We start from the raw sequence: 14,303 nt of genomic DNA, 5'->3' as shown, positions 1-14,303 counted from the left end.
GACTAGTAACAATTTATCTTATTGAGTATCTTTAACATTAAACCAAAAACATTCTTCTCTAGAGTGTAAATACCTTTCTATGAAATAACTGTTTATGAAGTGTGAATACATTCCTATGAAATATGAACAAATCTCTATGGAGTGTAAGAGCGAAAAACTGTCCGGCAACCTTCCATCCCTCAATCAAGACAGTAAAATTCTCTCACGGTCCCTCTGCCCCAGGCAACCACCTTCGGTACTCCAGATAAACTCATAAACCATGTAAATGCATTTGAAACTATGATGCAACTAAATACACATGTAAGCCCCTGCAAACAAAATCCTATCCAAAAACATCCATTGTAAGGCTGGTCAACCCATTGGACCCTACAGTGAACCTCTCCCTGCCTAAATTCCCTGTCCCTAAACATTCACGAAATAAACAAAAACATCTAAGATCCTCACATGTATTCAATAACATCAAATATCCTTCTACAAAAATTAATCCCTAAGAATATGACACAATTATGTATTACACATGTCTATATTTCATTGCAGACACTGGAATGTAGTCCACTACACTTCATCTCCCCATAGTCTCCTCTTCCAATGGATTGTTGATGATGGAATCGGCCACACCCTCCTTGTTTCATCTCCTCCAGTCATATTGTCCCTTCCCATGTTCCCCCAAATGCTTCTGGAAGAAAAAGAAACGACCAAACAGTATCTTTTGCAAAACAAACACTTTCAAATTAAACATCAATATCAACTAAGAATATAAAAATGATATATAAATGATGTATGAATCACATAAACCCATTCCCCCCTTGATTCATAAAATCATACTAAAAATCACACCAATATTGAAAAAATTTAAAAATGATCAAATAATCAAAAATGATATTTATCCATTCAGTTCCACTTGTCCATCTTTATCCAGATCAGGAACAGTCAACACCGGCATCTGAGTGTTGTCTCCAGGCATCACTCTCCAACCTAGCTCAATATCATAGCTTTCTCAAAGGTCAGTAACAAATTACAAACATCACCCAGTGTTATCAAAGCTGCCATTAAATGTAACCCATCACTGCCCCTACTGGCCTACCTGATTTTGCAACCAAGTCTTCGCTGACTTCTGCTCCCTCAGATCTCCCAAATGCATCCCTTATATTCTTCAATGCATATATAACACTCGTGACATTATCGGAACTATCTGGACTCAAAGTATACCTAATATTATCAATATGATCTTCCCAAATGTTACACCATACCATGGAAAAAGTCCCCCCTTCTCCCTTAGATTTATACTTCAATGATAGGCTTGAAGACTATGACATGTAGCCATGTCTCTTTTCACCCTATTTTCAAACCTAGCTTCAGATTTCTGTGTCCGGTGCTACCCCTCTTATAATGGTAGAAACCTCATATGGAAGCTTCAACGTTGACATGTAACAACATCCTGTCCATCCATAATGTAAGAATATATATGCTTTATCACCACAAACCCTCTAAATATCTCTAAAATTCCCCATAGTCACATTGTCAGGCAAAAGCTAATCTTTTAACCATCAAAGTCCTGCTGTTCCTACTAGCTGGTACATAAAAAGTAACATATTTCTCATTACTACCCTTAAGGTCATGCATACCCAAAGTTATCATATAACATCACAATCTGATATTCCCATAAACATACCCCTTACCTCATATGTTTTATTAGAACAAAAACAACTTTTAGCCCTCAATGGTTACACCTCAAATGCTTCAGTTACGCTGTTACCTGATTTTCTTTACCATCCAACAAATTCACACAAGTTAATTCACTTAACCCAATAACACCTAACCCTAGGCTTAAACAAATGTTTTGACAATGACATTATTTTATCTGTTACTGACTGTTGCTGATACCACAGTCATGACAAAGCATAAGATTGACACATACTTGATAGAGGTCGAACGACCGTCTCTAAAATGTTTGGTGCTGGAATTCTCAACAGACATGGACCCTCAAGATTCCTCACTGATCTTACAGAATGAGCTAACCGCTGGATTCCTACCTGCCCATTTATCTTTAACTTTCACAACAGAAGAATCAAACCACTCCATTTAGTTTCTCTCTTCCCTAACGAGCGGTACTGATCAGATACCTCTCCCTGTCTGTCATTAAAATCAAAGACCTCATCCTGTACCTCCATGATGAATCTATATTCTCTCTACTACTATCTGTTCTCCTATTTTAACCCTATTCGTCTTGCTACCCCCTTTAATTTCAGAAAAGTTGTTGTCGGTGTCATACTTCCTACATTTGCTATTGCCATCGTATCATTAATCCCTTCCAAAGTTACCATTAAAGTATGTATTAACCTTAATTATTTCTAGTGGCAAAGTTACCAATATCCTATGTGCAGTATTTACTGTTGGAGTGACTACTGTAATCTACTCCTCCTGAACTCCCTCAATGACTGTGGAGGCTACAACAGACCTCAACTCTTCCATTATAAGCGTTACTTTATGAATTACATAGCCTTTTAACCAATAATTCTTAACCGGAACAAATTTTAATGCTTGCACTAGATAAGTACACATATATTCTCCCTGACCTTTCTCTGTAACATTACGCAACATAAGTGAACAGTCACTCCTAACCCTCTTCCAAACTATACCTCCTTTGATTAGGTGCCACAGCTTCTACTCTTGGTCCTGATAACAATACTTCTTCTCCATAATTATCTCTCCATGTGGGAGGAACGTCCCCATCCTAACCCTAAAAAACAGCGTTCCCCTAAAATGGGTGCTGGAGATATTGGTTCCCTTATAATCAAATGCTATATATTTATGGCTTTAATAACTATCAATGTTGAAAGAGTTAAATTGCTTCCCACTGTTGTTATAATAGACTGAAGTGTTAATGTCCTTGTTTCCCCAAAGAAAAGTTGTCTTTGCTTGTACTTCCATCTATCACCACTAGTGTCACTTTTTCCCAACTCTCAGTCCTATCTCTAATCCCTGACTTTCAAACTTTTGATTATAAAAAATACACCTATAATTACCTTGATCTCCCTGCTGGGAACTGTAACTATAGATACTCAATCACCCTCAATCTTCTCTTATCATTCAGCAACACATACTTTCTCAATGCATCTGCTCCTAACAGATCTAAACTCCTACCATATCTTCCCACTAAACTTTAACATGTCCTTCACCACTGTTCTCTCTCTCTTACTACTAACTTTGAAACTTAGCTTACTGTCTTAGAGTTCCTTCAACCTAGTTCTCCTAACTTATTTTAATCTAATCTTTTCCTCCTAACCTTTAAAAACCTTTTCCACTGATTTATTCACAAAATCCCTTTACCACCAAATTTTTAGAATATGTGATTGGGAAAGTCCCCACCTGCTTTTGACTTTTTTTTACACACAGACTTGGCAAACGACTAAACACCTTTTAGCCTAGCCTGAAATCCCTTGGTGTAAGAATGTAACCCAGAATAACAGTCACCCCTTTTAACTTTATTTTCCAGACAGATTGTCTAATAGGCAGTCTAATAGATTATCATCCTTCCTATGATATTATCTTTTTAAGCAAATACGATTCCCAAAAACCCTACTTTTTAAAATCCTCTACCAGACAGCCGTTTAGTGTACATCTTGTTGTACAATTCAATTTAAACAATGCATCTCTTCCCAACACTGCAATAGGTATATGCTCTAATATTAGTATCTTAAGAGTAATTAACTGTTTTACTACCTCAAATCCCTATCCTAATTAGTTAATTTTACATAGTGAGATGTTTAACCTCTTTAGGCTGAACACAGATAAGTTTTTACACTATTCACTATCACTTCTCATAGTCCTCTGGTTTTACTTCAATTGTTAGCTATTTTCTCTTCTTCTCTAATCGGTGCTATCAGCTGACACCCCCCTTCCGGATCTTCTAGGCACTCTAGAATCTTTAGGGTTCACCTGGAGAACAGGTGATCTTGAATTGCCCCTGTATCTTCCTTAAAAATGTTCTCTGTTTTTCCTCCTGACTTGTTGCACTCACAGGTAAAGTAACCAACCTGTCCATAATTATAACAGTCTTCTGAAAGTTGCTGGAAGTGTAGCTGAAATCTTCCTCCTCCTTCTAAGCCTTCTCGTCCTCTTCCTCTCCAATTCTGTGTCTGTCCAGAAACTGGCTGTGGATATGGAACATTTGGTACCCCCCTTGGCTGGTACAATTGCATTTGATATTGTTCAGTTGAAGCTGTAACAGTGATTGTTGATTTGGTTCACTCTGATTCTTCATAACCAAAGCTTCTCTTCTCCTTCTTCTTCTCCAATTCTTGGGATCCTTTTCTCAGCAGTTTCTCCTCTTCTGTATCTTCAGCTGTGTTACTTCTTCTAAACTATTTGTTTTATCCAGGCATGATAAGCATCGGTCTATATCTCCTTCTATTTCTTCTGTGCCAGTCCTTGTAGGACAAACTCCTTTTGAATACACAGCACCTTTAGTCCCCTCTTTATCGCTGTCTTCATCTGAACTCTAATCTCTTGTATCCTTCTTCCTTCAACTTCCATCAGAGATCAAATCTCTAGTATCCTTCTTCTTTCCTCTCTTGCCAACTTCCTTCTGATCACAGAGTCATATCCACCCATGACCTCTTCTCAATCACTCATCTTCATCATCCTCATCTTCTTTAAGTTCCATCCTCCTTAACCTCCCTCTTTTCTTCCAGACATCTCATTTTCTTCCTTCTGGAGTTTTGATTCATCTTCATCGTCGTTTCTGCTTGTCCTCTATCTATTATTCGTTCTTCATCTCTATCTCTGATGCAACAATCACCCTCCTGGATGATCCCTGGAAGCTGAGGATAAACATCCCTAAGCTCTCCTTCCCTTAGTCTTATCTCTATAGCTTTGTTTATCTTATCGCTGGAATCTTTTATCAGTTTTTGTTTGAGAATGAAGGGCAACTTTTGTTTCATTTGCCGGATAACCTAACAATACTTTAGTTAAAGGATTACTATGTTCCACTATATCAATCGGTGTACTGACTTTTATAGCCTTGATGTCGTTTTTCTCCCCATTGTAACAATCCTTTTATATTCCTTTATCGTGAATTATTTTATTTTAGACTGTATAGCCTATGGCTTCCCCCCTCTAATTATTAATATAAACCTAACAACTCCAAAAATCATGAATAATTAAAACCAATTTTTATTCCTATATCCTATGTCACCAATTTATCAATTAGTGTTGGCTATCTTACCACAACCATCAAATGCAAATGTAAGTTAGTCAACTTCAAAGCAATCCCCAAAAACAAAGCCTGTAACCCCTTGCTCTATAACCCCTAATGATCTTAAATTTACAGAATAATGTCAGTCCTTGATTCCCAACACAACTCCAATCAAACCCCAGTGATGCACAGAGCCTCCAAAATGCAATTTTTAATGAATCATTTGCCAAGCCTATGTAAAATTGTCATAACATCACATATTTTGTAAGGGATGATTTTGTGAACTAGCCTGATATCTGATCCGATCCTCTGCCGCGTCACGTGATGTCACGTCAGCACTTCCTGTATCTCCTCTCTCTCTCTCTCCTGTCTCTCATATGACAAGGGAACAAAGACACAGAAACAGATTTTAGTAGTTAATGCAATCACTGAGTTATTTCAACCATTCAATATTCGTTCGTTCTACATTCGCTCTAAGAATTAACTCAGGAATAATTATCGATCGCTCAAAAACATTTTATTTAATTTTAATCGTCTTTTAATTATTTAATTCAATTTATTATAATCCGTTACCATACATCTAATTTATAAATTCAATAGGTCACAAAACAAGTTTCATCTTTAACCATCCGCCGATGTAACAACTAGAATACTCGTGTCCAAATATCTCTTTGTCTGTGTGTTTCTCTGTCTCCCCCTGCAGCCCCCAACAGAAATATGACCCATTAGCAAAAACGTGTTGTAGTTTAGTACCGTAAACCAAAACGTGTCCTAATCTCGTGCCATAAACTCCCCCTTTCTGTAGTGTAGTGTCGCAAAATTAAACGCATGCGCAAATGCTTTCAAAAACACTTTTTCACCGTGGAAGGGAGATTTTAGATCTCTCCCCCCAACCAGACGGTTAACAGTCCAGCTGTAACTCCCGTTTCCCCCTCATAGTCAAACAACATTTAACAGCGCTCACAAAACATATAACCTGACTTACACACACAGAGACAAGTTTAAGAGACTTTAATCCATCGCAATGGGGTCTCTAAGGATATCCGTTAGCATGTAGCACGCAACACAATTAGCATTTAGCATTAGAATTAGCCTTAGCCGCTATGTACCACGTGGCCTGACACACAATCAAGCATTTAGAATTAGCCTTAGCCTTTAGCTAACTGCGGCCTACCACGCAAATAAATATCCTGCATTGTGCCCAAATCATTATCCATCATTATCCATATCTCCGCCTAACTTTATGCTGCCTTGAATGATGAATATCATATCGAGAGGTTACCCCCAACATATCTCCCGTCGGCTATAAGAGGAGCATAACATAAATACAATCGTTCAATTCATGGTTCCCAGAACCAACCTGACGAAGTCTAATACTTCGCCCGGATTTGTAGCCCACTCCTGCGAGTCGCCTTGTTTCGAGGTCTTTAACAGATTCACAATGGCCTAAATATGTATACGTATATCTGCCTTTATTCACTACCAATCCATTGTTCTAGACTTCCTATTATTTACCGTTTACCCATCAACCAAATTTAGAATATTTTTCAGACTCCTAGTCAACAGCAATAACGCCACCCGAGGCACGGTCGTAATGGTACATTCCTCCAGTGTACACAAGCAGTATCAAAACTAACAACTTAGCTGTGAGGAACACTCACCCTTGTCTGGTCATGACTCCAGACCGAGTTAGCTTGAGTTAGCTTGGCGGCTACAAATGCAGCAGAGGAGAGATGCAGACCAGCCCCACGTTGGGCGCCATTTGTCGTATCGAGTGAGTGGTGGCAATTATTGCTGATAAACAAAGGAGTCCGCTCATACTGAATCCTTGATCATAAGTTTATTCAGATCACAAGCTTACAGCATAAGTTTACAGACTCGCGAGGTCTGGAGAGCAGTGTCCTCCAATTCTAATGGCTGCTCTGCCCTTTCTGTAGTCTAGCCCCTATTTATAAACAATACAAAAAGATGGGTGGCTCCCTCTTCTGGCCAATCACCAGTCTCCCCTGTTTACAACACACTTCCTGTCTGTTGTATGTGGCGTTACACTAAAACATTCCCTCTTGATACTAAAATCAACATTCTTTCAGTTCCACTTAAAAAAACATTTAACACCATCATAATCTCAATACACTACATAACTGTAAAAAGCAGTAATGCATGTCTTGTTTTGTAGAATTGAAAACCCTTTTGGCATATTGTCCATCATCATTATAGCTCAGTTGTCTGTTCTGCAGAGTCTTCATTCTGCGGATCATTTTGAGCCAGATATGAGGTCAAAGCGATGTTCATGTACAGGTCCTCCTGGAGAAAGAAATACAAGGTGTATATTAGAGCTGTTATTATGCAGTAACTGCATGGCCATTGCTGTTCTGTTTGGCAATTGCCATTACTGTTCTGTTTACCTTGTGTTGGTGTTTTCCTGCTAGTTGAAGAGAAAGCGTGGAGAAGTTAGTTACTAAAAGTGTTATGGACTAGTATTTGTCAATGAAAGTGAAGTAGTTTATGGATGCATTGTTGCTCATTGCATGCTTGGAGGTTGGAAGGACTTACTGTATAAGTAACAGTAAGAAAAGATGATCGCCACAGGGAGCAGAAGAATCAGAATCCAGCGAAGAATATTCCAAACGTAGGAACTTGAGGCTGTGGCGAGTAGAGGAGACACAAATGAAGTCAAAAGCTCTCAAAGTTTTTATATTTACACTCGGTAATACCAATTACCCCACCGAATACATTATTTTAAAAAAGCAGAATTTATATGGGCAAATAAAACTCAGAATAAAAACAAATGTTTTACATCTTCCTAAATCTGAGGGTGGATTTAACCTTCCAGACTTGGAATTGTATTAACTCGCCACCCAAGGCTTTTATTTGCGACATATAGTTAAATGCATTAAAAAGGAACAATGGGGACATATTGCAGATGCGCACGGTCATCTCCAGAATAATCTTTTCACATGTCTATTTTCAAAGGATAAAGCTAAGAACATTAACAACTTCATAGTTAAGAACACTATAACAATATGGAAGAAAATAAAACGTATTCTACAAGAACCAATATCACTCCCTAAAAACAGAACCCTATGGAACAATCCTTGGATAGCGTTTCAGAAATCACCAATAAATTAGCCCACATGGAAAACTGAAGGCATAGAAACCCGTAAATGACTTGGTAATAGGAAATACATGTATTTCCATGGCAGAATTAAAAGGCAATTTTGAACTGACCAATGTAGATATTTTCAAATACATGCAACTTAAAAGTTTAATATCCCGAAATTTCGATTTGAAATCTTTTGGACATCAGCTTAATCTTGAGGGAATCCTATTTGAGTCAGAAAAGGATATTAATATGATAGGTAACATTCAAAACCTTGCACAGAGCCTATCCAACCGACGATATATTAGAAAAATATATATAAACTATTGGGACAAAGACTTAAAAATAACTGATATTGGCACAAGATGGAGGGAATGTTGGAACATAACTAACGAAATTACAGTTAACGAAAATGTACCCTAAATCGAGTAAAAACTCATTTATATAATGTATTATACAAGAGACAAAATTCACAAATTCTACAGTGGGTTGGACGATACACTATATATACACAAGTATGTGGACACCTCTTCAAATTATGGATTCGGATATTTCAGCCACACCCGTTGCTGACAGGTGTTTAAAATCGCACAGCCATGCAATCTCTATAGACAAACATTGGCAGTAGAATGGCCTTACTGAAGAGCTCAGTGACTTTCAACTTGGCACAGTCATAGGATGCCACCTTTCCAACAAGTCAGTTCCTCACATTTCTTCACTGCTAGAGCTGCCCCAGGCAACTGTAAGTGCTGTTATTGTGAAGTGGCAACATATAGGAGCAACAACTCGAAGTGGTAGGCCACACAAGCTCACAGAACATTGCACAGAAAGGGACAGCCTGGTGCTGAAGCGTGTAGCGCGTAAAAATTGTCTGTCCTCAGTTGCAACACTCACTACCGAGTTCCAAATTGCCTCTGGAAGCAACTTCAGTACAATAACTGTTTGTTGGGAGCTTCATGAAAGGGGTTTCCATGGCCGAGCAGCCGTACACAAGCCTAAGAACACCATGCGCAATGCCAAGCGTCGGCTGGAGAAGTGTAAAGCTCGCCGCCATTGGACTCAGGAGCAGTGGAAACCCATTCTCTGGAATTATGAATCACATTTGGCAGCCTGATGGACGAATCTGGGTTTGGCGGATGCCAGGAGAACGCTACCTGCCCGAATGCATAGTGCCAACTGTAAAGTTTTGTGGAGGAGGAATAATGCTCTGGGGCTGTTTTTCATGGTTCGGGCTAGGCCCCTTATTTCCAGTGTTAGGGAAATCTTAAGATTCTGTGCTTACAACTTTGTGGCAACAGTTTGGGGAAGGCCCTTTCCTGTTTCAGCATGACAATGCCCCCGTGCAGCCGGCCGCGACCGGGAGACTCATGGGCAGCGCACAATTGGCCTAGCGTTGTCCAGGGTAGGGGAGGGAATGGCCGGCAGGGATGTAGCTCAGTTGATAGAGCATGGCGTTTGCAACGCCAGGGTTGTGGGTTCAATTCCCATGGGGGACCAGTATGAAAAAGAATAATAATAATATATATATATATATATATATATGTATTCACTAACTGTAAGTCGCTCTGGATAAGAGCGTCTGCTAAATGACTAAAATGTAAATGTAAAATGTGCACAAAACCGAGGTACATACAGAAATGGTTTGTAGAGATCGGTGTGGAAGAACTTGACTGGCCTGCACAGAGTCCTGACCTCAACCCAATCGAACATCTTTGGGATGAATTGGAACACCGACTGCGAGCCAGGCCTAATCGCCCAACATCAGTGCCCGACCTCACTAATGCTTGTTGCTGAATGGAAGCAAGTCCCAATAGCTATGTTCCAACGTCTACAGTTGAAGTCGGAAGTTTACATACACCTTAGCCAAATACATTTAAACTCAGTTTTTCACAATTCCTGACATTTAATCATTGTAAAAATTCCCTGTCTTAGGTCATGTAGGATCACCACTATATTTTAAGAATGTGAAATGTCAGAATAATAGTAGAGAGGATGATTTACTTAAGCTTTTATTCCTTTCATCACATTCCCAGTGGGTCAGAAGTTTACATACACTCAATTAGTATTTGGTAGCATTGCCTTTTAATTGTTTAACTTGGGTCAACCGTTTCGGGTAGCCTTCCACAAGCTTCCCTCAATAGGTTGGGTGAATTTTGGCCCATTCCTCCTGACAGAGATGGTGTAACTGAGTCAGGTTTGTAGGCCTCCTTGCTCGCACACGCTTTTTCAGTTCTGCCCACACATTTTCTATAGGATTGAGGTCAGGGCTTTGTGATGGCCACTCCAATACCTTGACTTTGTTGTCCTTAAGCCATTTTGCCACAACTTTGGAAGTATGCTTGGGGTCATTGTCTATTTGGAAGACCCAATTGTAACCAAGCTTTAACTTCCTGACTGATGTCTTGAGATGTTGCTTCAATATATCCACATAATTTTCCTTCCTCATGATGCCATCTATTTTGTGAAGTGCACCAGTCCCTCCTGCAGCAAAGCACCCCCACAGCATGATGCTGCCACCCCTGTGCTTCACGGTTGGGATAGTGTTCTTCGGCTTGCAAGCACCCCCTTTTTCCTCCAAACATAACGATGGTCATTATGGCCAAACAGTTCTATTTTTGTTTAATCAGACCAGAGGACATTTCTCCAAAAAGTACAATCTTTGACCCCATGTGCAGTTGCAAACCGTAGTCTGGCATCTTCACAAGGTCCTTTGCTGTTGTTCTGGGATTGATTTGCACTTTTCGCACCAAAGTACGTTCATCTCTAGGTGACAGAATGTATCTCCTTCCTGAGCGGTATGACGGCTGCGTGGTCCCATGGTGTTTATACTTGCATACTATTGTTTGTACAGATGAACGTGATACCTTCAGGTGTTTGGAAATTGCTCCCAAGGATGAACCAGACTTGTGGAGGTCATACATTTATTGCCTGATTTCTTTTGATTTTCCCATGATGTCAAGCAAAGAGGCACTGAGTTTGAAGGTAGGCCTTGAAATACATCCACAGGTACACCTTCAATTGACTCAAATGATGTCAATTAGCCTATCAGAAGCGACTAAAGCCATGACACCGTTTTCTGGAATTTTCCAAGCTGTTTAAAGGCATAGTCAACCTAGTGTATGTAAACTTCAGACCCACTGGAATTGTGATAAAGTGAATTATAAGTGAAATAATCTGTCTGTAAACAATTGTTGGAAAAATTACTTGTGTCATGCACAAAGTAGATGTCCTACCCGACTTGCCAAAACTATCGTTTGTTAACAAGACATTTGTGGAGTGGTTGAAAAACTAGTTTTAATGACTCCAACCTAAGTGTATGTAAACTTCCGACTTCAACTGTATATACACTACATTTCAAAATGTTGGGGTCACTTAGAAATGTCCTTGTTTTCGAAAGAAAAGCAAATTTTTTGTCCATTAAAATAACATCAAATTGATCAGAAATACAGTGTAGACATTGTTAATGTTGTAAATGGCTATTGTAGCTGGAAATGGCTGATTTTTAATGGAATATCTACAGTCGTGGTCAAAGGTTTTGAGTATGACACAAATAAAAAATGTCACTAAGTCTGCTGCCTCAGTTTTGATGATGGCATTTTGCATATACTCCAGAATGTCATGAAGAGTGATCAGATGAATAGCAATTAATTGCAAGGTCCCTCTTTGCCATGAAAATTAACTTAATCCCAAAAAAACATTTCAGCCCTGCCACAAAAGGACCAGCTGCCATCATGTCAGTGATTCTCTCGTTAACACAGGTGAGAGTGTTGACGAGGACAAGGCTGGAGATCACTCTGTCATGCTGATTGAGTTAGAATAACAGACTGGAAGCTTTAAAAGGAGGGTGGTGCTTGAAATCATTGTTCTTCCTCTGTTAACCATGGTTACCTATAAGGAAACACGTGCTGTCATCATTGCTTTACACAAAAAGGGCTTCACAGGCAAGGATATTGCTGCTAGTAAGATTGCACCTAAATCAACCATTTATCGGATCATCAAGAACTTCAAGGAGAGAGGTTTAATTGTTGTGAAGAAGGCGTCAGGGTGCCCAAGAAAGTCCAGCAAGCGCCAGGACCGTCTCCTAAAGTTGATTCAGCTGCGGGATCGGGGCACCACCAGTGCAGAGTTTGCTCAGGAATGGCAGCAGGCAGGTGTGAGTGCATCTGCACGCACAGTGAGGCGAAGACTTTTGGAGGATGGCCTGGTGTCAAGAAGGGCAGCAAAGAAGCCACTTCTCTCCAGGAAAAACATCAGGGCCAGACTGATATTTTGCAAAAGGTACAGGGATTGGACTGCGGAGGACTGGGGTAAAGTCATTTTCTCTGATGAATCCCCTTTCCGATTGTTTGGGGCATCCAGAAAACACCTTGTCCGGAGAAGACAAGGTGAGCGCTACCATCAGTCCTGTGTCATGACAACAGTAAAGCATCCCATTGAGAACTTGTGGTCGATCCTCAAGAGGCGGGTGGACAAACAAAAACCCACAAATTCTGTACAGTCGTGGTCAAAAGTTTTGAGAATGACACAAGTATTGGTCTTCACAAAGTTCGCTGCTTCAGTGTTATGAGATTTTTGTCAGATGTTACTATGGTATACTGAAGTATAATTACAAGCATTCCATAAGTGTCAAAGGCTTTTATTGACAATTACATTAAGTTTATGCATAGTCAATATTTGCAGTGTTGACCCTTCTTTTTCAAGACCTCTGCAATCCGCCCTGGCATGCTGTCAATTAACTTCTGGGCCACATCCTGACTGATGGCAGACCATTCTTGCATAATCAATGCTTGGAGTTTGTCAGAATTTGTGGGGTTTTGTTTGCCTCTTGAGGATCGACCACAAGTTCTCAATGGGATTAAGGTCTGGGGAGTTTCCTGGCCATGGACCCAAAATGTCGATGTTTTGTTCCAAGCCACTTATTTATCACTTTTGCCTTATGGCAAGGTGCTCCATCATGCTGGAAAAGGCATTGGTCATCACCAAACTGTTCTTGGATGGCTGGGGGAAGTTTCTCTTGGAGGATGTGTTGGTACCATTTTTTATTCATGGCTGTGTTCTTAGGCAACATTGTCAGTGAGCCCACTCCCTTGGCTGAGAAGCAACCCCACACATGAATGGTCTCAGGATGCTTTACTGTTGGCATGACACAGGACTGATGGTAGCGCTCACCTTGTCTTCTCCGGACAAGGTGTTTTCCGGATGCCCCAAACAATCGGAAAGGGGATTCATCAGAGAAAATGACTTTACCCCAGTCCTCAGCAGTCCAATCCCTGTACCTTTTGCAGAATATCAGTCTGTCCCTGATGTTTTTCCTGGAGAGAACTGGCTTCTTTGCTGCCCTTCTTGACACCAGGCCATCCTCCAAAAGTCTTCGCCTCACTGTGGGTGCAGATGCACTCACACCTGCCTGCTGCCATTCCTGAGCAAGCTCTGCACTGGTGGTGCCCCGATCCCGCAGCTGAATCAACTTTAGGAGACGGTCCTGGGGCTTGCTGGACTTTCTTGGGCGCCCTGACGCCTTCTTCACAACAATTTAACCTCTCTCCTTGAAGTTCTTGATGATCCGATAAATGGTTGATTTAGGTGCAATCTTACTAGCAGCAATATCCTTGCCTGTGAAGACCTTTTTGTGCAAAGCAATGATGACGGCACATGTTTCCTTGCAGGTAACCATGGTTAACAGAGGAAGAACAATGATTTCAAGCACCACCCTCCTTTTAAAGCTTCCAGTCTGTTATTCTAACTCAATCAGCATGACAGAGTGATATCCAGCCTTGTCCTCGTCAACACTCTCACCCGTGTTAACGAGAGAATCACTGACATGACGTCAGCTGGTCCTTTTGTGGCAGGGCTGAAATGCAGTGGAAATGTTTTTTTTGTGATTAAGTTCATTTTCATGGCAAAGAGGGACTTTGCAATTAATTGCAATTTATCTGATCACTCTTCATGACATTCTGGAGTATATGCAAACTGCCATCATCAAAACTGAGGCAGCAGACTTTGTGA

Source organism: Coregonus lavaretus (genome assembly GCF_964263955.1).
Source record: "Coregonus lavaretus genome assembly, chromosome: 17".
NCBI lineage: Eukaryota > Metazoa > Chordata > Actinopteri > Salmoniformes > Salmonidae > Coregonus > Coregonus lavaretus.
The sequence above is the reverse complement of the archived record's forward strand: the minus strand, read 5'-3'. Positions refer to the sequence as shown.